The sequence below is a fragment of the Chiloscyllium punctatum genome, chromosome 7, assembly GCF_047496795.1.
Source record: "Chiloscyllium punctatum isolate Juve2018m chromosome 7, sChiPun1.3, whole genome shotgun sequence".
NCBI classification, from domain to species: Eukaryota; Metazoa; Chordata; class Chondrichthyes; order Orectolobiformes; family Hemiscylliidae; genus Chiloscyllium; species Chiloscyllium punctatum.
Window position 1 is genome coordinate 121106366 of NC_092745.1, and position 22622 is coordinate 121128987.

The following is a 22622-nucleotide window of genomic DNA, read 5'->3' on the forward strand; positions in this document are numbered from 1 at the left end:
CTTTGTCCTCCAAAGTGGATGATTTCATTTTCTATGTGGCTGAGGAAATAATAGTCTGTTCCATAATTGGAAAATGTGGATTTTTCTTATGGACTACAAACAAATGGCACCGTTCTTTAAAATGTATTCTCTCACAGGATGCAGACGTCACCATCATTGTGAGAAGATAAGAAGACAAAACACAGGAGCAAGAGTAGGCCATTCTCAAGCTTACCCCGCAAGCATTCAGCAAGATCATGGCTATTCTGACCCCGTCTTCAACTTCTTTTTAATGCCAGTTCCTCATAGCCCTCAACTTAGACAATAGAGACAATAGACAATAGACAATAGGTTCAGGAGTAGGCCATTCTGCCCTTCGAGCCTGCACCACCATTCATTATGATCATGGCTGATCATCCTCAATCAGTATCCTGTTCCTGCCTTAACCTCATGACCCTTGATTCCACTATCCTTGAGAGCTCTATCCAACTCTTTCTTAAATGAATCCAGAAACTAGGCCTCCACTGCCTTCTGGGGCAGAGCATTCCACACAGCCACCACTCTCTGGGTGAAGACGTTTCTTCTCATCTCTGTCCTAAATGGCCTACCCCTTATTTTTAAGCTGTGTCCTCTAGTTCGGAACTCACCCATCTGTGGAAACATGTTTCCTGCCTCCAGAGTGTCCAATCCTTTAGTAATCTTATACGTCTCAATCAGATCCCCTCTCAGTCATCTAAACTCAAGGGTATACAAGGCCAGTTGCTCCAATCTTTCCACATAAGATAGTCCCGCCATTCTAGGAATTGACCTCGTGAACCTATGCTGCACTCCCTCAATAGCCAGAATGTCTTTCCTCAAATTTGGAGACCAGAACTGCACACAATATTCCAGGTGCGGTCTCATCAGGGCCCTGTACAGCTGCAGAAGAACCTCTTTGCTTCTATACTCAATCCCTCTTGTTATGAAGACCAGCATGCTATTAGCTTTCTTCACTACCTGCTGTACCTGCATGCTTGCCTTCATTGACTGGTGTACAAGAACACCCAGATCTCTTTGTACTGCCCCCTTACCTAACTTGATTCCATTTAAGTAGTAATCTGGCTTCTTGTTCTTGCCACCAAAGTGGATAACCATACATTTGTCCATACATTAAACTGCATCTGCCATGCATCTGTCCACTCACCTAACCTGTCCAGGTCACTCTGTAATCTCCAAACATCCTCCTCACATTTCACCCTGCCACCCAGCTTTGTATCATCAGCAAATTTGCTAATGTTACTATTAATACCATCTTCTATATCATTAATATATATTGTAAAAAGCTGCGGTCCCAGCACTGATCCCTGCAGTACCCCACTGGTCACCACCTGCCATTCCAAAAGGGAGCAGTTTATCACTACTCTTTGTTTCTTGTCAGCCAACCAATTTTCAATCCAAGTCAGTCCTTGCCCCCAATACCATGCGCCCTAACTTTCCTCACTAACCTCCTATGAGGGATTTTATCAAAGGCTTTCTGCAAGTCCAGGTACACTACATCCACTGGATCTTCCTTATCCATCTTCAGAGTTACATCCTCAAAAAATTCCAGAAGATTAGTCAAGCATGATTTCACCTTCATAAATCCATGCTGACTCTGACCTATCCTGTTCCTGCTATCCAGATGTGTCATAATTTTTTCCTTTATAATTGACTCCAGCATCTTTCCACCACTGAGGGTCTATAATTTCCTGCTCTCTCTCTCGCTCATTCCTTAAAAAGTGGTACAACATTAGCCACCCTCTAATCCGCAGGAACTGATCCTGAATCTATCAATCTCTGGAAAATAATCACCAATGCATCCATGATTTCTAGAGCCACCTCCTTGAGTACCTTGGGATGTAGACCATCAGGCCCTGGGGACTTATCAGCCTTCAGACCTAACAGTCTCTCCAACACCAATTCCTGGCAAATATAAATTCCCTTCAGTTCAGGTCCTTCAGCCACTGTTACCTCTGGGAGATTGCTTGTGTCTTCCCCAATAAACACAGATCTGAAGTACCAATTCGACTCTTCTGCCATTTCTTTGTTCCCTGTAATATATTCCCCTGTTTCTGTCTTCATAAATTTCTGATAATACCTCCTCTTTAAACACTTTCAATGATCCAGACTCCTCAATTCTCTGAGTTACAGAATTCCAGGCATTCACGGCTCTCTGGGAGAAGAAATTCTTTCTCACGTCTGTTTTAAACAAATGTTCCTTCAATTTGGAACTAGTTAGAGGTCTTCCACAAATGGATGCAACTTCTCAACATCTGCTCTGTCATGTATTATGGATAGGACCAAACAAGCTCAAAAATATTTTGAGAAGATAGCCTAGACCCTGACCTTTTCTTAATTTAAGTGTAAGGTGTTGCGTTCCAGATGCCATTTGATTGGTCAAACTGTTTAACTTTAAGCAAACCACATTTCATTTTTATGCTGCAGTTAAAATACAGACAATAAAAACAATAGAAAAGAATTGGCTTAACTGTAACTCTTATCTAAATAATTAATAAAATTATATGCACATGTAAACTGCTACTAATTAATTGTTCTAATATAGCAAATCCCATAAATACTCCCTAAGCAAAGGCAGGTTCAGTAAAATAGATTGTCTCACATGCAATTCTAGCAACAGGAAGAGACCCTGAGCATTTAGCCAGTAATAGTGAGTGGAAAAGCATCCAGCTTCAAGAACCCAGCAGGCAACTGCTTTCTGTGGAAGCTTGACCCCACCCGTTCTCTTGTTCCAACTTTTTAAGAAAACCTCAAGCCTCATGAGCTGTTTACTTTATTGGCTCGAGCAGACTCTTGGCTCCTCTGTCTCAACCTTTCTTCAAAGAAAAAGGACAAACCACATCTTTTAAAGCTGTAGTCCCATTAGACAAGGCCCCTCAGAATGTTGTATGTTCCAATAAGAACACACCCATCATTCTTCTGATCTCTAACCTGTTTAACCATACTTGATCAGTCAGCCCCTTCACCCCAGGAACCAGCCTGGTGAATCTCTTTTGAACTGCCTACAATGCTTGTACATCCATGTCAGGCAAGGACCATCTCCAACAAGAAAGAATTTAAACATTGCCCATTGATATTACAGCCACTGAATCACCTGCTAGCAACAATCTGGGGTGACCATTGGTCAGAAGCTGAACTAGACTAGCTATATAAATAGTGTGGCTACAACACAAATCAGTGGCTCGGAATCCTGCAGTCAGCAAGTCACTCCCTGACTCCCCAAAGCTTGTCTACCATCTACAAGCAACATGTTAAGAGTGTGATGGAAAACTCTGTACCTCCTGGGGGATCCTGGGGATGGAGAGTTTGTTATGTGTGGAGCACTTGAAGACTTTAGCTCTGTACTCATGGAGTTTAGAAGGTTGAGGGGGGAATCTGATTGAAAGTGAAGAATTCTGAGAGGCCTGGATAGAGGAGACATGGAGGCAATGTTTCCACAGTAGGAGAAACTAGGACTCAAGGACACAGCCTCACAGTAAGGGAATGAGACTTTAGAACTCACTACACATTTAGCCAGGTTGAACTCCATCTGCCATTTCTCAGCCTAGCTCTGCATCCTGTTTATGTCACGCTGCAGCCTCCAGTAGCTCTCTATACTATCGACGAAACCTCCAACCTTTGTGTCATCTGCAAATTTACTAACCCACCCCTCAACCTCCTCATCCAAGTCATTTATAAAAACTACAAAGAGCAGAGGCCCAAGAACAGAGCCCTGTGGGACCCCACTCAACACTGACCTCCAGGCAGAATACTTTCCATCGACAACCACACTCTGCCTTCTGTCAGCCAACCAATTCTGAATCCAGGTAGCCAAATCTCCCTGTATCCCATACTTCCTGACTTTAAGAATGAGCCTACCATGGGAAACCATATCAAATGCCTTGCTGAAGTCCATATACACCAAATCCACTGCTCGACCGTTGTCGACCTGTCTTGACATCTCCTCAAAGAACTCAATAAAATTTGTGAGGCATGCTGCCCCTCACAAAGCCATGCTGACTGCCTTTAATCACACTATGCTTTGCCAAATAGTCATAAATCCTATCCCTCAGAATTCTTTCCAAAACTTTGCTGACTACAGACATAAGACTGACTGGTCTGTAATTGCCAGGGATTTCCCTATTACCGTTCTTGAAAAGAGGAACAACATTCGCCTCCTTCCAATCCTCCGGTACGTCTCCCATGGAGAGTGAGGAGGCAAATATCCTCGTCAGCAGCTTAGCAAACTCCTTTCTCGCTTCCCGGAGCAGACTAGGATAAATCTGGTCTGGCCCTGGGGACTTATCAATCTTAATGCTTTCCAAAATTTCTAGAACATTAACTTCATCAATCTTGATCTGGTTAAGACTGTATCCAAGCTCCTCTAAGTTTTCATTTACAACAAGTTCCCTTTCCTTGGTGAAAACCAAAGCAAAAAACTCATTTAGGGCTTCCCCGATCTGCTCAGACTCCACGCACAAGTTCCCTCCACTACCCCGATCGACCCTACCTTCTCCCTGATCATTCTCTTATTTCTCATGTATGAGTAAATGCCTTTGGGTTCTCCCTAATCCTTCTTGCCAAGCCTTTGGAGTTCAACCTGGATAAATGCATAGTGATGCATTTTGGAAGGTCAAATTTGAATGCTGAATATAGGATTAAAGACAGGATTCTTGGCAGTGTGGAGGAACAGAGAGATCTGGGTGTGCAAGTGCATTGATCCCTCAGAGTTGCCGCCCAAGTGGATAGGGTTGTTAAGAAAGCATATGGTGTTTTGGGGATCGAGTTTAAGAGCCGCAAGGTTTTGCTGCAGCTCCACAAGTCCCTGGTGAAATCACATTTGGAATATTGTATTAGTTCTGGTCACCCTACTATAGGAAAGATACAGAGGCTTTGGAGAGGGTGCATGAAGGTTTACCAGGATGCTGCCTGGACTGGAGGGCTTCCCTTATGAAGAAAGGTTGAAAAAGCTTGAACATTTTTCTCTGGAGAGAAGGAGGAAGAGAGGAGACCTGATTGAGGTGTACAAAATAATGAAAAGAATAGGTAGAGTCAATAACCAGAGACTTTTTCCCAGGACAGGATTGACTGTTACGAGAAGTCATAGTTTGAAGATATTAGGAGGAAGGTATAAAGGAGACGTCAGAGGTAGGTTCTTTATGCAGAGAGCAGTGAATGCATGGAATGCATTGCCAGCTGTGGTGGTGGAAGCAGAGTCATTGGGGACATTTAAGTGACTGCTGGACATGCACATGGAGAGCAGTGAGTTGAGGGGTGTGTAGGTTACGTTACTGTATTTTACATTAGGATTAAATCTCGGCACAACATTGTGGGCCTATGGGCCTGTACTGTGCTGTACTTTGCTATGTTCTATGTTCTAACTCCCTTTAGGAATTCCTTAAGCCATGGAGTGGTTAATCTGTGGAATGTGTTCCTGGAGAAGGCTGTCAAGGCCAAGTCATTGAATGCATTTCACACCAGGATAGCCAGGTTCTTGGTTAGTAAGAGGATCAGGAGTCTCAGGGAGAATGTAGAAAAATGGGGCTGAGAAATACATAAACTGCTGATCAAATTACAAATGACTCAATGGTCCAAATGGCTGGGTTGGCACGGTGACTCAGGGGCAGCATGGTTGCTCATTGGCCTCACCGCGCCAGGGACCCAGCTTTGATTCCTGCCTCGGGCGACTGTCTGTGTGGAGTTTGCACATTCCTCCCATGCCTGTGCCAGGAAACCTGAGTTTCCTCCGGGTGCTCTGGTTCCCTCCCACAAGCACAAAACCGTGCAGGTGAATTGGCCATGCTAAATTGCCCAAAGTGTTCAGGGATATGGAGGTTGGGTGCACTGGTTAGGAATGAATGTGGGGTGGGGTGTGGGTCTGATTGGATTGCTCTTCGGAGGGTCAGTGTGGACATATTGGGCCAAAATGGCCTGTTTCCACGCTGTAGGGATTCTATTCTGTAGGGATTCTATGAATTACACTCCGTTGTTGAATGGTCTAAAGGACATTGGTGAACCAGATGGGGTGTTCCTCATCATTAGACTCTTAATTCCTGATTATTTAAATTGATTTCAAACTCCCCCATCTGTCATGATGGGTTTGGAACCCATGTCCCAGAACATTACTGGATTAATGCTGCCATCATCTACACGATACAAATGCTGTATGCATTCAGATAAAAAAGCCATAAGCTTTTCATTATTATAAATTATTCTGGTTCCATTTTCACCGTGCCACCCAGAATTGCCTTATAGTCTTCCTAAATTTCACCAGGCTCATCTGGGCTCCACGATCACTCGACCCTTTCACCTGCACTAATCGCTCTGATTTAGGCTTTCAAATAGGCACAAGAGAGTTCTTGAGGGTTGAAAGAGAAAAATAGTGATACTGATAAATAATCATCCATTTAGATTAGATTAGATTACTTACAGTGTGGAAACAGGCCCTTCGGCCCAACAAGTCCACACTGCCCCGCCGAAGCACAACCCACCCATACCCCTACCCCACACTACGGACAATTCACCTGACCTGCACATCTTTGGATTGTGGGAGGAAACCGGAGCACCCGGAGGAAACCCACGCAGACACGGGGAGAATGTGCAAACTCCACACAGTCAGTTGCCTGAGGCAGGAATTGAACCCGGGTCTCTGGTGCTGTGAGGCAGCAGTGCTAATCACTGTGCCACCGTGCCGCCCAAAGTCTACGAGATGAGTCTGACCACTACGTTACATCAAACACTCTGGTAAAGTTATCATTTTCTGAACAACTCATGTACTCTTTTCAGACTAGAATGGACAAGATTGCAGAACTTGTTCCCCAAAGCATCTGTGTAAATTCAAAAATGTTGTGTAATAGAAAGGGAAATTATTCTGTTCAGTGTCCTAAGATCCTGCCCCACTAACTACCTGATGAAAGAGTAGCACTCCAAAAGCTTGTACCTCCAAATAAACTATAACCTAGTGTTGAGTGATTCTTAACTTTGTCCATCCCAGTCCAAACTTGGCACCTCCACATCATATTCAATGACTGACACCACCACTTATATAGTATTGCCTGTGAGCTGTTCCGCCGTGCATAATCTTTAGGGGTTAACATACATGCTCAAGAAAACATTTCTCAAATCTCAGATTCTGTGAGACTTGCCTCAGAGTTGCTGCTGCTACATCAGAGGGCAAAATAAAAGCCAGTCAATTGTATATGGGTTTTGTGAGGCCTCAGCAGCTGAGCAGGAGGAGATTCTGGGTAATTGTTACTCTTCACCCTCTGTCCTTACCTTCATATAGGACTCAGTTGTCAGTCTCTGAACTACATGGGAACTAACTGGCCATTTTTCAGGCAGCAGGATTTTCACATCCCCGAAATAAACTCGCTGTTTAGTCGCTCGGTGAAGGTAGGAGGAAGCTGCAGTCATTATTTCCTGTAAAACACAAGACCAATTTAAATATCAAAACAGCTCCAAAGAACCGTGGCTGCTGAAAAACAGAAACAAAGTGAGAAATTGCTGGAAGAACACTGCAGGTCTGGCAGCATTTGTAGTGAGAAAGCAGAGATAACATTTTGTTTCCAGTGAACCTTCATTGGAACTGAGGAGCTGAACTTCTTCAAGGTAGGTACACATGGAAGAGATGTGGCAGTGAGTTAAGGACTAAAGAAAAGATATATAATATATTCCTTTTGCACCTCCTCCTCTCAACAAATCCTGAATTCTTAACATCGCATATAACATTAAAGTGCATACAATGAAACAAAATAATTAATTCACTGCAGGCAGCCCCTCAATAACTCACCTGAATATTTTGAATCAGCTGTTCATTATGTTGAATGTTCGGGTTAATGGCAATAACTATGTCTCAATATCCATTATTTTCCAGCTTTATTCCGGTACACTTTAGAATAGAATCACACAGAAGATCGCTGAGCACCAAGACAAAGGCTTTTTGGAATCTCATTACTGCTATGTTGAGATTGTTTCCAGACTGTACTTTGTCAAATTCATATAATGGTCTCTGATGTCATAATATGTAACTAAAGGCTTTCCTGCAGTGACCCATGGAATGTGGTATCCAGTGAAATCCAATTGATTTGGATTGTTGCTAAAGAAAACACAGAGCAATTTTCTTTATCCTGGACAGCTTTTCATGTGTGAGTCACATCATACTTGTGAATTGTTCACTGCTTGTTCTCATTGGCATTGACAGGTTTAAGAGCTAGCCATCACCATCTGAGGAAAAAGACTCTCACTGTCCACCCTATCTAATCCTCTGATCATCTTGTACATCTCTATTAAGTCACCTCTCAACCTTCTTCTCTCTAATGATTTTGATGAGTTCTGAGGAAAGTTTTTCTCTGTGAGACCTCTGCAAGACTGAGTGTACTTCCTTCGCTATCATCCCAAAATCACCTCATTAGCTTCCTCCCCTGTCCTTATGCACAATTTTTAAATTTCCTAATTTCCTTTTCAATCCTCTCCCATTCCCACTTACTGTAATGCTTTAGGAACTCTGCCCATTAATATCTGCAATAAGCCACTACTTTCTTCCTTCACAAAAACTTTATGTCTCTCAGCAATTTGGGTTCCAGCCTGGCTCCAACCTTTGTTTTTTATGGGATCTAGCTGCCCTCTACTCGTGCTATTTCTTCCTTGAATTCCTCCTCCTGCTCTGACAGTGTTTTATCTGCAAGTAGCTGCTCACAGGCAGCTTAAATGGAGTCAAATGTTAGTGAAATAATTCTTCCTTAAGGTAAGAACTTATATCCATTACCCATCCTTATTCTTTTGCATTCTTATCCTAAATCTACTGATTTAGTCTCCTCTTTCTTATCTAGCCTATATTTCCTTTGCTTTTGCACAATTACATGCTTTTGCCATAAATTTGATGCTGTTTTTTAGTTCTTCAATTAAGCATGAATGGTAAAAACTTACCTTGGTTCTACCGTTCATGGTAGAAAAATAAGTTTTTCTTTTTTGTAGAAATATTCTCATACTTGATATTCTAGACTGACCCTTTAAATGGGGAAGCGATGACCGAGCATTACTGTCACTGGACTGTTAATCCAGAGGTTTAGATAATGTTCTGGGGACCTGGATTCAAATCCAACCTTGCCAGATGGTGGAATTTGAAGTCAACGCAAATCTAGAATTAAGAGTCTAATGATGAGCATGAATCCATTGTTGAATCTTGAATCCTGTGTGTAGTTTTGGTTTCCTTACTTAAAGATACATTGGAGGTTGCTTACCAGATTGATACCTGGAATGAGTGGATTGCGAGGAAACCTTGGATAGACTGGGCCTGTTACTACTGGAGTTTGGAAGGGTGAGGGGTGACCTGATTGCAGTGTATAACATCCTGAGTGTTCCTGTCAAGATGGACAAGAAAAGGATGTTTCTTCTTGTGGGTGAGTCAAGAAGTTGGGGGCACTGGTTTAAAATTGGGGTGTCCCTTTCAAGATCAAGGCTTGAAAGGCCTTGACTTTTCTCTCAGAAGGTGGCAGAGGCAGGTTAATTGAATTTTTTGAGTCAGAGCTGAATAGGGTTTGTGTCAGGCAGGGGAATCAAGGATTGACAGGAATAGATGGGGAACATGGAACTTGAAACACCAAAGGTCAGACACAATCTTATTGAATGACATAGTAGTCTCTGGGGCTGAATGGCCTACTTCTATTTGATGTATTTGTATGTTGGTAAATGACAAAGGACATTTTGTTGAAACACATCTGACCTTGTAAGACACAATTTCCCTCACACAAAACAATGTTAACTATCCCTAATTATTCCTTGCCTCTCCAAAATCTCATAAATCCTATCTTTCTGAATCACATCGAAAAACATGCCCACCACTGTATCACTCACATGGCTGTAGTTCCCAGACTTCTCCTTATGTCCTTCCTTAAAGAAACGCACAGCATAGGCAGGGTGGATCAGTGGTTGGCACTACTGCCTTGCAGCTGTGAGGAGCTGAGTTCAATTCCAGCCTTAGATGACTGTCTGGGTGGCGTTTGCATATACTCTCTGTGGCTGTGTGGGTTTCCTCCTACACTCCAAAGATACGTAAGTTCAGTGAATTAGTCTTGCTAAGCTGCCTGAAGAAGGGTTGATGCCCGAAACGTCGATTCCCCTGTTCCTTGGATGCTGCCTGACCTGCTGCGCTTTTCCTGCAACACATTTTCAGCAGTTGCTAAGTTGCCTCTAGTGTTCAGGGATGTGTAGGTGAGGTGCATTAGTCAGGAATCCCTGATGACAGGCTTTTGCCTGAAACATCGATTTTCTTGCTCTGCGGATGCTGCCTGACCTGCTGTGCTTTTCCAGCACCACACCCTTGACTTTAATCTGCAGTCGTCACTTTTGCAATAGTCAGGGTAACCAGAGGGTAGAGGAATGGGTCTGAGTGGGTTACTCTTTAGAGGGTCAGTGTGGACTTGTTGGGCTGACTTTCCTGTTTCCACACTGTGGGGATTCTATGAATATTACAGTAACAGAGTCATAGAGATGTGCAGCACGGAAACAAACCCTTTGGTCCAACCCGTCCATGCCGACCAGATATCCCAACCCAATCTAGTCCCACCTGTCAGCACCCGGCCCATATCCCTCCAAACCCTTCCTATTCATATACCCATCCAAATGCTTCTTAAATGTTGCTTCATATACTCATCCATTTGCCTTTTAAATGTTGCAATTGTGTTAGCCTGCACCACTTCCTCTGGCAGCTCATTCCATACATGTGCCACCCTCTGAGTGAAAAGGTTGCCCCTTAGGTCTCTTTTATATCTTTCCCCTCTCAACCTAAACCTATGCCCTCTAGTTCTGGACTCCCTGACCCCAAGGAAAAGACGTTGTCTATTTATCCTATCCATGCCCCTCATGATTTTATAAACCTCTATAAGGTCACCCCTTAGCCTCCAACACTCCAGGGTAAACAGCCCTAGCCTATTCAACCTCTCCCTATATCTAGAATCCTCCAACCCTGGCAACATCCTTATAAATCCTTTCTGAACCCTTTCAAGTTTCACAACATCTTTCCGATAGGAAGGAGACCAGAATTGCATGCAATATTCCAACAGTGGCCTAACCAATGTGCTGCACAGCCACAACATGACCTCCCAACTCCTGTACTCAATACTCTGACCAATAAAGGAAAGCATACCAAACGCCTTTCTCACTACCCTATGTACCCCTGACTCCACTTTCAAGGAGAAATGAACCTGCTGTCCAAATCTCATTGTTCAGCAGCACTCCCTAGGATCTTACATTTCAGTGTGCAAGTCCTGTTAAGTCCTATTAGTCACTCCTCATTCAGTTGGCACCTCACCATTAATAATAGATGAGACAAATATTTTTCCAAAAAGGTGCTGCAATTTCCTCCCTAACCTCCCACAATGTCCTTGGCTACAATAGGTCAGGTGAAATAGATTTATGCACATTCATATTTTCTGAGATCTACAGCAATTCCTCTTCTGTGACATGAACTGTTTTCAATGCATCATTTTTTCTGAGTTCTCTAGCTTCCATTTTGTTCTCCACAGTAAAAACTGACGCAAAATACTCATTCAATATATCTCCCAACTCCTGAGGTATAAACGAAGATGACTTCTATGATCTTTAAGGGGCCCCTCACACTCTTTAGTTGCTTTCTTGCTCTTAATGTATTTATAGAATCTATTTGGATTATCTTTCACCTTATCTGCCAAGGCTATTTCATATCCTCTCTTTACTTTCTTGATCTCCCTCTTAAGAATTAATCTACACTCTCTATATTGTTCAATAGATACATTTGAACTCAATTTTCTATATCTAATGTAGGGGGTAGTGTGACTCTGGCCTCACGGACTGGTTGGAAGCTTGGTTCGGTAAATGGACGGGGGTGGTCGTTCCCTTTCTTGTCTCATGTATAGTGGTGGCAGGGGTACTCACTGCCCTTGGGTGTTGCGTTATTCCCTGTGTCCGGGGATTAACTCAACGACTGATCGAAACCGCCCTTACTAAGAAAGATGTTCCCTATGGGCAGGTTGAACGAATAAATCTCGAGATGGAACAACGTGAATCCCTCTTGGGCGGGGGTAGTATTAGAGAAGGGCAGTTTGATGAACAAGCTCGGGAGTTATTAAATGCCCTGGAGAAGAAACTTACGGTTGAAAAATTACAGGCCGTAAGAAAAGACACGGGGGATTTGTAGGGGGTAGTGTAATTTTTAAACGGTTAGCTGCCTTTTAGTCTTTTCTACCTCATAGTAAACACAAGCAGACACTCGAAACTGTTGCCGGACCTCCCCCACGTTTATATGAATGAAACAGTTGTAACAGCTTTCCTCGATAGTTGAGAGGCCGCCCTTAACCACAGTTGTACAACATCATCCATATAAGGGAAGAATGGGAAGCTCAAACACTGATTGGCCAAGTGAATGATAAAAGAATCCCAGGCACCAGAACCCAAAAAGGGAAAACAGTGCGGAATCCGAGCACTCGTTGGTCAAGGCAGCAGTAGTAAACCCAGCCCACATATACATGTATATAATGTGTGGAGATTACTATGCTTGTGTGTGTGTACCTTTGGGAACAGCACCCGACTTTGCAAAGTTGAATGAAAAGTTTTGGACAGACTCCTCCGTGTCTTTGTTCCTGGGAAGGGAAATGAAAAGTGCCGTAGATGGGGCTGGATAGCTACCTATCTCGCACACTAACATATGATTCTCTTTTATTCTTGACTAAAACCTGAATATCTTTATTCATCCATTATTCTGTAAACCGACCAGTCTTACTTTTTACTCTAACAGGAATCTAATGACCCTGAAGTCTCGTTATCGTACTTTTAAAAGCCTCCCACTTATCAGACATCCCTTTACATGCAAACAGAATACTCCAATCAACTTTTGAAAATTCTTGTCTATAACATTAAAATTTGCCTGACTGCAATTAAAAACTTTAACTTCAATGGAGTTTCCTGTAACTATTTTAAAATAAATAGAATTATGATCATTATACCCAAAATGTACCTCTACTATTCATAGGTAGCGTGGTGGCTCAGCGGTTAGCACTGTTACCCCACAGTGCTTGGGATTAGATTCCCTACAGTATGGAAACAGGCCTTTCAGCCCAACAAGTCCACACTGACGGAAGAGTCACCCATCCCGACCCATTCCCCTACCTATGTTTACCCCTGACTAACACACCTAACATTACGGGCAATTTAACATGGCTAATTCACCTAACCTGCATATCTTTGGATTGGATCTCAGGTGATTGTCTGTGTGGAGTTTACATGTTCTCCCCATGTCTGTGTGGATTTCCTCTGGGTGCTCTGGTTTCTGCCCACAGTCCAAAGATGTGCTGGTTATGTTGATTGGCTTGTGCTGAATTGTGGTAAAAACAATGACTGCAGATGCTGGAAATCAGATTATGGATTAGTGGTGCTGGAAAAGCACAGCAGTTCAGGCAGCATCCGAGGAGCAGTAAGATTGACGTTTCGGGCAAAAGTCCTTCATCAGGAATACATTCATATGTTATGAATGTATTCCTGATGAAGGACTTTTGCCCGAAACGTCAATCTTACTGCTCCTCGGATGCTGCCTGAACTGCTGTGCTTTTCCAGCACCACTAATCCAGAATTGTGCTGAATTGCCCATAGTGTCCAAGGATGTGCAGGTTGGGTAGATTAGCCATGGGAAATGCAGGGTTATAGGAATAGGATGGGGCAAGTTCAGTGTGGGATACTCTTCAGAGTCACTGTGGATTCGATGGGTTGAATGGCCTACCTCCACATTGTAGGGATTCTATAATTCTAATCACTTCAGTCACTTGTCCTGCTTTACTACACAAGAGAAGGTCAAATTCTGCTCCTTTTCTAGTCAGAACATTTCCAAATTAATAAAGGAAATTTTCTTGAACACAGTAATAAATTCTTCACCATCGAAACCTTTAACACAATAGTAGTTCCAGTCAATGTTTGGAAAATTAAAATCACCTACAATTATAATCTTATTATTCTAACATTTATCTGAGATCTCTCTGTATATTTCTTAGAATCCCTACAGTGTGGAAATAGGCCCTTCAGCCCAATGAGTCCACATTGACCCTCTGAAGAGTAACCCATCCAGACCCCTTCCCCTGCCCTTTATTTACCCCTGTTTAATGCACCTAATCTACACACCCCTGAACACTATGGGCACTTAAGCATGGCCAGTTCACCTAATCTACATATCTTTGGATTGTGGGAGGAAACCCATACAGACAGGGGAAGACCATACAAACTCCACATAAACAGTCACCTAAGGCAGGTATTGAACCCAGGTCCTTGGCACTGTGAGGTAACAGTGCTAACCACTGAGCCATAGTGCTGCCTACAAATAGAAGAGGCACATTTTGGGTGCAGTGATCATATTTCTCAATTCAATCTTCAATTTCCATCTGACTATTGAAGTACAAGCCCATTAAGATGATCATTTATTTATTATTTCTAACTCCAACCCATATATGTTCACTGGGCAATATTTCAGAAATATCTTCTTTGGTATCAGCAGTAATGCTTTCCTTAATCAAAAATGCCACTCCCCCTACTTTTTTGCCTCCCTACCTATCCTTCCTGTATCATGTGAAACCCGGAATATTGAGCAGTGAGCACTGCCCATTCGCCAGCCAAGTTTCTGTAATAGCTATGACATCCCACTCCCATTTTCCCAGCCTTACCTGGAAGACCCCTTACACTGCAATAAAATGCAGTTTAATTCTTAAAAGTAACTCCATTCTCTGAAATACTGTTGTCTTTCTTTTCTAATTAATTGTACTTTTCAGATTCACAACCATCCAGATCTATCTATTTACTTTGCTACTTGGGATCCCTCCACCTCCACACCCACTGGAATAGTTTACTGTCTCTCTTAATAGAATTAGTAAATCCCCCTGCGAGGATCTTGGTCCCTTTCCAGTTCAGGTGAAACCCACCCCTTTTGAACAGGTCTTCTCTGCCTCAGTGGAGATCCCAATGACCCAAGAACCCAAATCCCTGAACATGACACCACCTCTTCAGCCATTAATTTATCTCCTTTATCCTTTTATTCTCATTCATTCGAGTTTGGCACCAGGAATAAACCAGAGATTCCTACTTTAGAGGTTCTGTTTTTTAATCTTCTACTGAACCTTTTATATTCACTCTGTAAACCCTGAATCTTTTTCCTAACTACGTCATTCCTATCAATGCGTACAATTATTTCTAGTTTTTCACTCTCCCCTTTAACAATATGCTTCAAATGTCTTGAGGTGTCCTTAATTCCAGTGCCAGGAAAACAACACACTACAGGAACAGCTAAAGTTTGAGGAATTATTTTTGTTCCTTCGTTTTCTGTGAAAGGACAAAATCCCTCATGAGATCCGAGTGTGGGTACAGTCAGTGCCATTGTTTCATGTGATTGATAAACAAGTATTCAAAGCACGGTCAACAATCCATCACCCACATTATCTGTAGTAACGTTTCCTTCCTCTCTTCCTGTTTATAAGTAAGAATTCCCTTCAGGGAGAAATGCATTTCAAGTTATCTCGCTGCAAAGGTTTCATAGGAATTAGTATGTATATGGTGCCAACAAAATGGTATTTGACCTGAAAACAAAAAAAGGGCTGGAAGTCACAGCAGGTCATGCAGCACCTGTGTAGAGACAGCAAGCTCAAATTACGAGTCAAGATGGGCGAATGTGAGGACTGCAGATGCTGGAGATCAGAGTCGAAGAGTGTGGTGCTGGAAAAGCACAGCCCATCAGGCAGCTTCAGAGGAGCAGGAGAATCAACATTTCGAGCATAAGCTTTTCATCAGCTCTTCTTCCTGATGAAGAGTTTATGCTGGAAACATCAGTGCTCCTGCTCCTCGGATGCTGCTGGACCTGCTGTGCTTTTCCAGCACCACACTCTTTGACTTGTGAGTCTAGATGACTCTTCATCAGAGCTGATGTGAAGTGTGGAGAAGGGGCAGCATTTATGCAATCATGGGAGAGAAAGGGTGCTGATAGTGCAGATTTACTGATTAGAATGTGAGAATGGAAGATTGTTGGTAAGTTGGACCATTACAACAAGGTGCTTAACAGGTAATAATCATCTTAGTTACAACTTGCCAGAAACTCGCTGCATTGCATTTTGAAAGCGTTAAAAAATGCATAAATATGCTCCACTTATATTGGGCCTCACCAGGGTTTTCATCAGTTTCTGTTGGAAATCCTACCAAAGCCAGCATCACACAGTCCCTGAAAAGATTGTACCCCATGATCTATTTTATTCATTGAATTTAAATTTCACCAGTTGCTTTGGTGGGATTTGAGCCTGTGTCCCCACAGCATTAGCCTGGGCCTTCAGTCAGGTAACATTCTCACTATCCCCACCATAACACATAAATATATGGGAACAGTTAGTGCTGAACCTCGCAAACCACCGGAGGCTAACATATTGCTGAAACAAAATGTCATAAATGTAAGTCAGCATTGAAGTTGCTGACAAATTCAGTGTCATTTGTCACTCTTCCCTGGAGTATTCATTCATTAAAATTCAGTGCATTTATTGTGGTATAAAATGTTGTTTATTTAGGAAAATGTAGTTTAGATTACTTCTGAGTTTAAATCCTGAAGGTGCTGGGATTGTTGAGCAATGAATGTTCTCACCATGGAGAACAGATTGTGCATCTAAACATCAGAAACTTCTTTTGACAAGCGGAGATAAGATAATGCTGTGGATAGATTCTTAAATACTCAATGTGCTACTTGTAAACACTCCATGCAGTTGTGATCGTTTCTCTGTCTCCACTACATTCCATCCGATAATACCATCATCAACACCATGATGTGTAAAATCTTTCACTTTTACCTCATTTAAAGAGCCACTACCTTGGCAGGATGTTCAACTGCTTCATTTCCCAAACTGCATTCACCCTTGTTCCTTCCTCAAACAGTGCTCGGGTCCATCTCCCACTGCAGCTGGCTTCACTGTCATCACCTGTGATTTCCACAACTCCACATGAACCCACCTTTAAAGGGACAGTTCTGTCCAGGACAGCTGGCTCATGTTCTCACCACTGCATTGCTTGCTTTTCATATCCTTGCATCTGTACATCTAAGCAGAAGCACACTCAACACATCCCGAGTACCAAACAATCCTTTGAATGAACATTGCCACTGTGAATAAACCACTGTCCACTTCAGGTATCCTCTGCATTTGGAAAACCAATGAAAAATTAGATAACCACTTTGCTGACCATCCTGAAGCAGTCTGGCACTTGACACTTCAGTGGGGGAAAGTGAGGACTGCAGATGGTGGAGATCAGAGTAAAAACGTGTGGCACTGGAACAGCATGGCAGATCAGGCAGCATCCGAGGAGCAGGAGAGTTGATGTTTCCAGATCAAAGAGAACAAAGAAAATTTACATCCCAGGAACAGGGCCTTCAGCTCTCCAAGCCTGAGCCAATCCAAATCTACTGTCTAAACCTGTCGTCCAATTCCTAAGCATCTGTATCCTTCCGCTCCCCACCTACTCATGCAACTGTCCAAATGCATTTTAAATGAATCTACCATGCCTGCCTCTACTACCTCTGCTGGCAACGTGTTCCAGTCACCTACCATCCTCTGTGTAAAGTACTTACCATGTGTATCCCCCTTAAACTTTTCACCTCTCACCTTGAAAGCGTGACCTCTTGCTATTGAATCCCTCATTCTGGGAAAAAGCTTACCTCTTATCTACCCTGTCTATACCCTTCATGACGTGTGGTGCTGGAAAGACACAGCCAGTCAGGCAGCATCCAAGGAGCAGGAGAGTCAACATCTTGAGCATAAGCTCTTCATCAGGAATGTCGACGGGGGAGGGGTGGCCCAGGGGGGCTGAGAGACAAATGGGAGGTGGGGCTGGGGGAAAGGGAGAAAGGAATGCGATAGGTGGATGAAGGTGGGAAGTGATGGTGATAGAATGGAGAGGAGGGTGGAGCGGATAGGTGGGAAGGAGGATGGACAGGTTGGACAGGTCAAGAGGGCAGTGCTGAGTTGGATGGTTGGATCTGGGATAAGGTGGGGGGAGGGAGATGAGGAAATCAGTGAAAATGACATTGATCCTGTGTGGTTGGAGGGTCTGAAGGCGGAAGATGAGATGTTCTTCCTCCAGGCATCAGGTGGCTAGAGGTTAGCAGTGGAGAAGGCCCAGGGTGTCCCAGAGATGTTCTACAAAACGTTCTGTAAGTTGGCTTCCTGTCTCCCCATTTACAGAAAACCACACTGAGAGTAACGGACACAGTCGATGAGGGGTTTGGAGGTGCAGGAAAATCTCTGCAGGATGTGGAAGGATCCTTTGGGGCCTGGGTGGGGGTGAGGGGGGAGGTTGGGGCGCAGGACTTACACCTCTTGCGGTGGCAAGGGAAGGTGTTAGGTGGAAGGTGGTTTGGTGGGGGTCTTCGATCTCACAAGGGACTTACGGAAGGAATGGTCTCTGTGGAATGTGAAAGGGGTGAAGAGGGAAATAAATCTCTGGTGGTGGGGTCTGACTGTAAGTGGCGGAAATGGCAGAGCATTGGCGGGGTGGAAGGTGAGGACCAGGGCTGTTCTGTCTTGTTGCGGTTGGAGGGGTGGGTTTCAAGGGCGGAGGTGCAGAAAGTGGAGGTGGTGCGCTGGAGGGCATTGTTGACCATCTGGGAGGAGAAATTGCTGTCCTTGAAGTATGAGGCCATCTGGGATGTTCTGAAGTGAAATTGGTCCTTTAGCGAGCAGTTGTGGCAGAGGTGGAGGAATTGGGTGTAAGGTATAGAGTTTTTATAGGAGTTGGGGAGGGGGAGGTGTAGTCCAGGCAGTCTCACCCACTCTAATCTCTCACCCTCGCAATGTGCAGCTCTCCACTCCCTCCACTCAAACCAGAACCTCATCAAACTAGTGGACAAAGGGGTGCTGTAATAGTTTGGGGCACTAACCTGGACACCACTGAAGCCAGACACCAACTCACAGACACCTCTTCCCACCGTGCTCTCGAGCACGACCTCATCTCCCATCACCAAACTATCATCTCCCAGACCATCCACAACCTCATTACCTCAGGGAACCTCCCATCCACAGCTCAGCCTCATAGAACATAGAACATAGAACATTACAGCGCAGTACAGGCCCTTCGGCCCTTGATGTTGCGCCACCCTGTCATACTAATCTGAAGCCCATCCCACCTACACTATTCCATGTACGTCCATATGCCTGTCCAATGACGACTTAAATGCACTTAAACTTGGCGAATCTACTTGGCAAAGCATTCTCTGATTAAAAAAACTACCTCTGACATCTGTCTTATACCTATCTCCCCTCACTTTAAATTTGTGTCCCCTCGTGTTTGCTGTCCCCATACTTGGAAAAGGGCTCTCCCTGTCCACCCTATCTAACCCTCTGATTGTCTTGTATATCTCTATTAAGTCACCTCTCAACCTTCTTCTCTCTAACGAGAACAGCCTCAAGGCCCTCAGCCTTTCCTCGTAAGACATTCCTTCCATACCAGGCAACATCCTAGTAAATCTCCTCTGCACCCTTTCCAAAGATTCCACATCCTTCTTATAATGCGGTGACCAGAACTGTACACAATACTCCAAGTGTTGCTGTACCAGAGTTTTGTACAGCTGCAGCATAACCTCCTGGTTCCAGAATTCAATCCCTCTATTAATAAAGGCCAAAACACTGTATGCTTTCTTAACAACCCTGTCAATCTAGGTGGCAACTTTCAGGGATCTGTGTACATGGACACCGAGATCTCTCTGCTCATCTGCACTCCCAAGAATCTTACCATTAGCCCATTACTTTGTGTTCCAATGACTATGTCCAAAGTGTATCACCTCACACTTGACCACATTAAACTCCATTTGCCACCTCTCAGCCCAGCTCTGCATCCTATCTATGTCTCTCTGCAACCTACTACATCCTTCGTCACTATCCACAGCTCCACTGACCTTAGTGTCATCCGCAAATTTACTAACCCACCCTTCTAAGCCCTCATCCAGGTCATTTATAAAAATGACGAAAAGCAGTGGACCCAACACCGACCCTTGCGGTACGCCGCTAGTAACTAGACACCAAGATGAACATGCTCCATCAACTACAACCCTCTGTTTTCTTTCAGCAAGCCAATTACTGATCCAAACTGCTATGTCTCCCACAATCCCATTCCTCCGCATTTTGTATAATAGCCTACTGTGGGGAACCTTATCGAACGCCTTGCTGAAATAGTCTGGGAACCCTGCACCACCCGATTCTACCTCCTCCCCAAAATTGACAAACCTGACTGCCGTGGTCAACCCATCATCTCCACCTGCACCATTGAACCTATATCCACATATTAGATTAGATTAGATTCCCTACAGCATGGAAACAGGCCCTTCAGCCCAACAAGTCCACACCGACCTCCAAAGAGTAACCCATCCAGACCCATTTCCCTCTGACTAATGCAACAAACGCGATGGTCAATTTAGCATGGCCAATTCACCTGGCCTGTGTGTCTTTGGACTGTGGGAGGAAACTGGAACACCCAGAGGAAACTGACACAGACAAAGGGAGAATGTGCAAACTCCACACAGACAGTCGCCCAAGGCTGGAATCGAACTTGGGACCCTAGTGCTGTGAGGCAGCAGTGCTAATCACTGAGCCACCATGCCACCCATCTTGACACCGTCCTGTCCTCCTTGGTCCAGGATCTCCCCATGTAAATGCGGGATGCCCTGCACCTCCTCTATGATTTTTATTTCCCAAGCCCCTAATGCCTCATCTTCAATATGGACATCCTTTCCCTGTACACATCCACCCGCCATGCAAAGGCCTCCAAGCCCTTCGTTTCTTCCACACCTTCCGATTCAACTAGTACCCTTCCACCGATAGATTCATTCGAATGATGGAACTGATCCTCACCTTCAACAAATTCTCCTTCAAATCCTCTGACTTCCTTCAGACTATAGGAGTAGCCATGGACACTTGCATGGGCCCCAACTGAGCCGGACTCTGCATTGGATACATGGAATACTCCATCTTCTGCAGTTACACTGACACCAACCCGTACCTTTTCCTCCGCTGTATCGGTGCCACCTCCTGCTCCCACGAGGAGATTGAGAAGTTCATCAACTTCACCAACATCTTCCAGCCTGACCTTAAGTTCACCCAGACCATCTCAGACACTGCTGTCCCCATCCTGCACCTCTCCATCTCCAGCAACCAACTTTAAACTCACCAACTCCCACAGCAACCTCGGCTACACCCCCACCCCCCTGTAAAAATGCGATACCTTACTCCCAATTCCTCTGCCTCTGCCGTATCATGGGAGGGGCAGCTCCACTCCAGGACACCCTAGATGGCCTCCTATTTCAAGGACCACACATTCCCCTCCCATGTAGTCAACAATGTTCTCCAGCACATCTCCTCCACTTCCTGCATCTCCGCCCTTGAAGCCCACCCCTCCAATCACAACACAGAATAGAACCTCTCCCCAGGTCCTCACCTTCCACACGACTAATATCCAGATACAGCGCATCCTCCTACAATCAGACCCCACCACCAGAGATATATTTCCCTCCCCACACCTATCTGCTTTTCGCAGAGATCATTCCTTCCATGACTCCCTTGTTAGGTGAACGCCCCCCACCAACCCGCCCCCCCACTGATGGCACCTTCCCCTGTCACTGCAATAGGTATTAAACCTATGCCCACCCTCCCTACACACCTCCATCCAAGGTCCGAAAGATCTTTCCACATCCGGCAGAGATTTTCTTGCTCACTCACCCACCTCATCTATTGTGTCTGTTGGTCTCAATGTGCTTTACATTAGGGATTCAGGATACCAACTTACAGAGCATTTCAGGGAACATCTCTGGGATACACGCACCAAACAATCCCACTTTTACTCCATCTCCAACTCCGCCAAGTCCTGTGCCTCCTCCACCGCCAAATCCAAGTCACCTGATCACTGGAGGAAGATCATCTCATCTTCCGCCTTGGGACCCTTCAGCCACATGGCATCAATGTCAACATCAACAGTTTCCTTATCTCCCCTGCACCATCCCACAGCCCCCCACCTCTTTCCAAATCCAGCCCTCTAACTCGGCATCACCCTCTTGAACTATCCTACCTGTTCAACTTCATTTCCACCTATCTGCTCAATCCTCCCCACCAACCTATCGCAATCACCCCCCACCTGCATGCACCCATCGTCTTCCCAGCTGCCATCCCCCCACCCCATCCCCATCCTCCTATTTATCTATCTGACCCGTTTCCCCATGCTACAATCCTGATGAAGGGCTTAGGCCCAAAACGTGAACCTCCTGCTCCTCGGATGCTGCCTGATCTGCTGTGCTTTTCCAGCACAACACTTTTTGACTCTTAGATGTAAAGATGCCAGGAAAAGAAATACAAACAATGCAGTGCTGAGTCAGTTGTCATGCAGTGAACTGTCCTGTCGGAGTTGTGGAGTTTAAAGGTGGCTTCATTTGGAGTTGTGGAAATTACAGCTGATGACAGTGAAGCCAACTGCAGTGGGAGATGTACCCAGACAGTGTGCTTTCAGTGGTGCATCTGTAAAAGTTGCTGGGATCCTTATGGACATTCCAAATTTCCTGAGCTGCCTGAGGAAGGCGAAACATTGTTGTACCTTTCTGACCGTTGCATCTA

The 22622-nt window shown here is 44.4% G+C and overlaps 2 pseudogenes; both read right to left on the minus strand.

Moving 5' to 3' along the window:
- The window catches only part of LOC140479368 (calcium-activated chloride channel regulator 1-like), a 50937-nt pseudogene extending 42992 nt beyond the window's left edge, over window positions 1–7945 (minus strand).
- A 661-nt stretch (window positions 7946–8606) lies between these two features.
- LOC140479369 (calcium-activated chloride channel regulator 4A-like) overlaps window positions 8607–22622 on the minus strand; it is a 93072-nt pseudogene continuing 79056 nt past the window's right edge.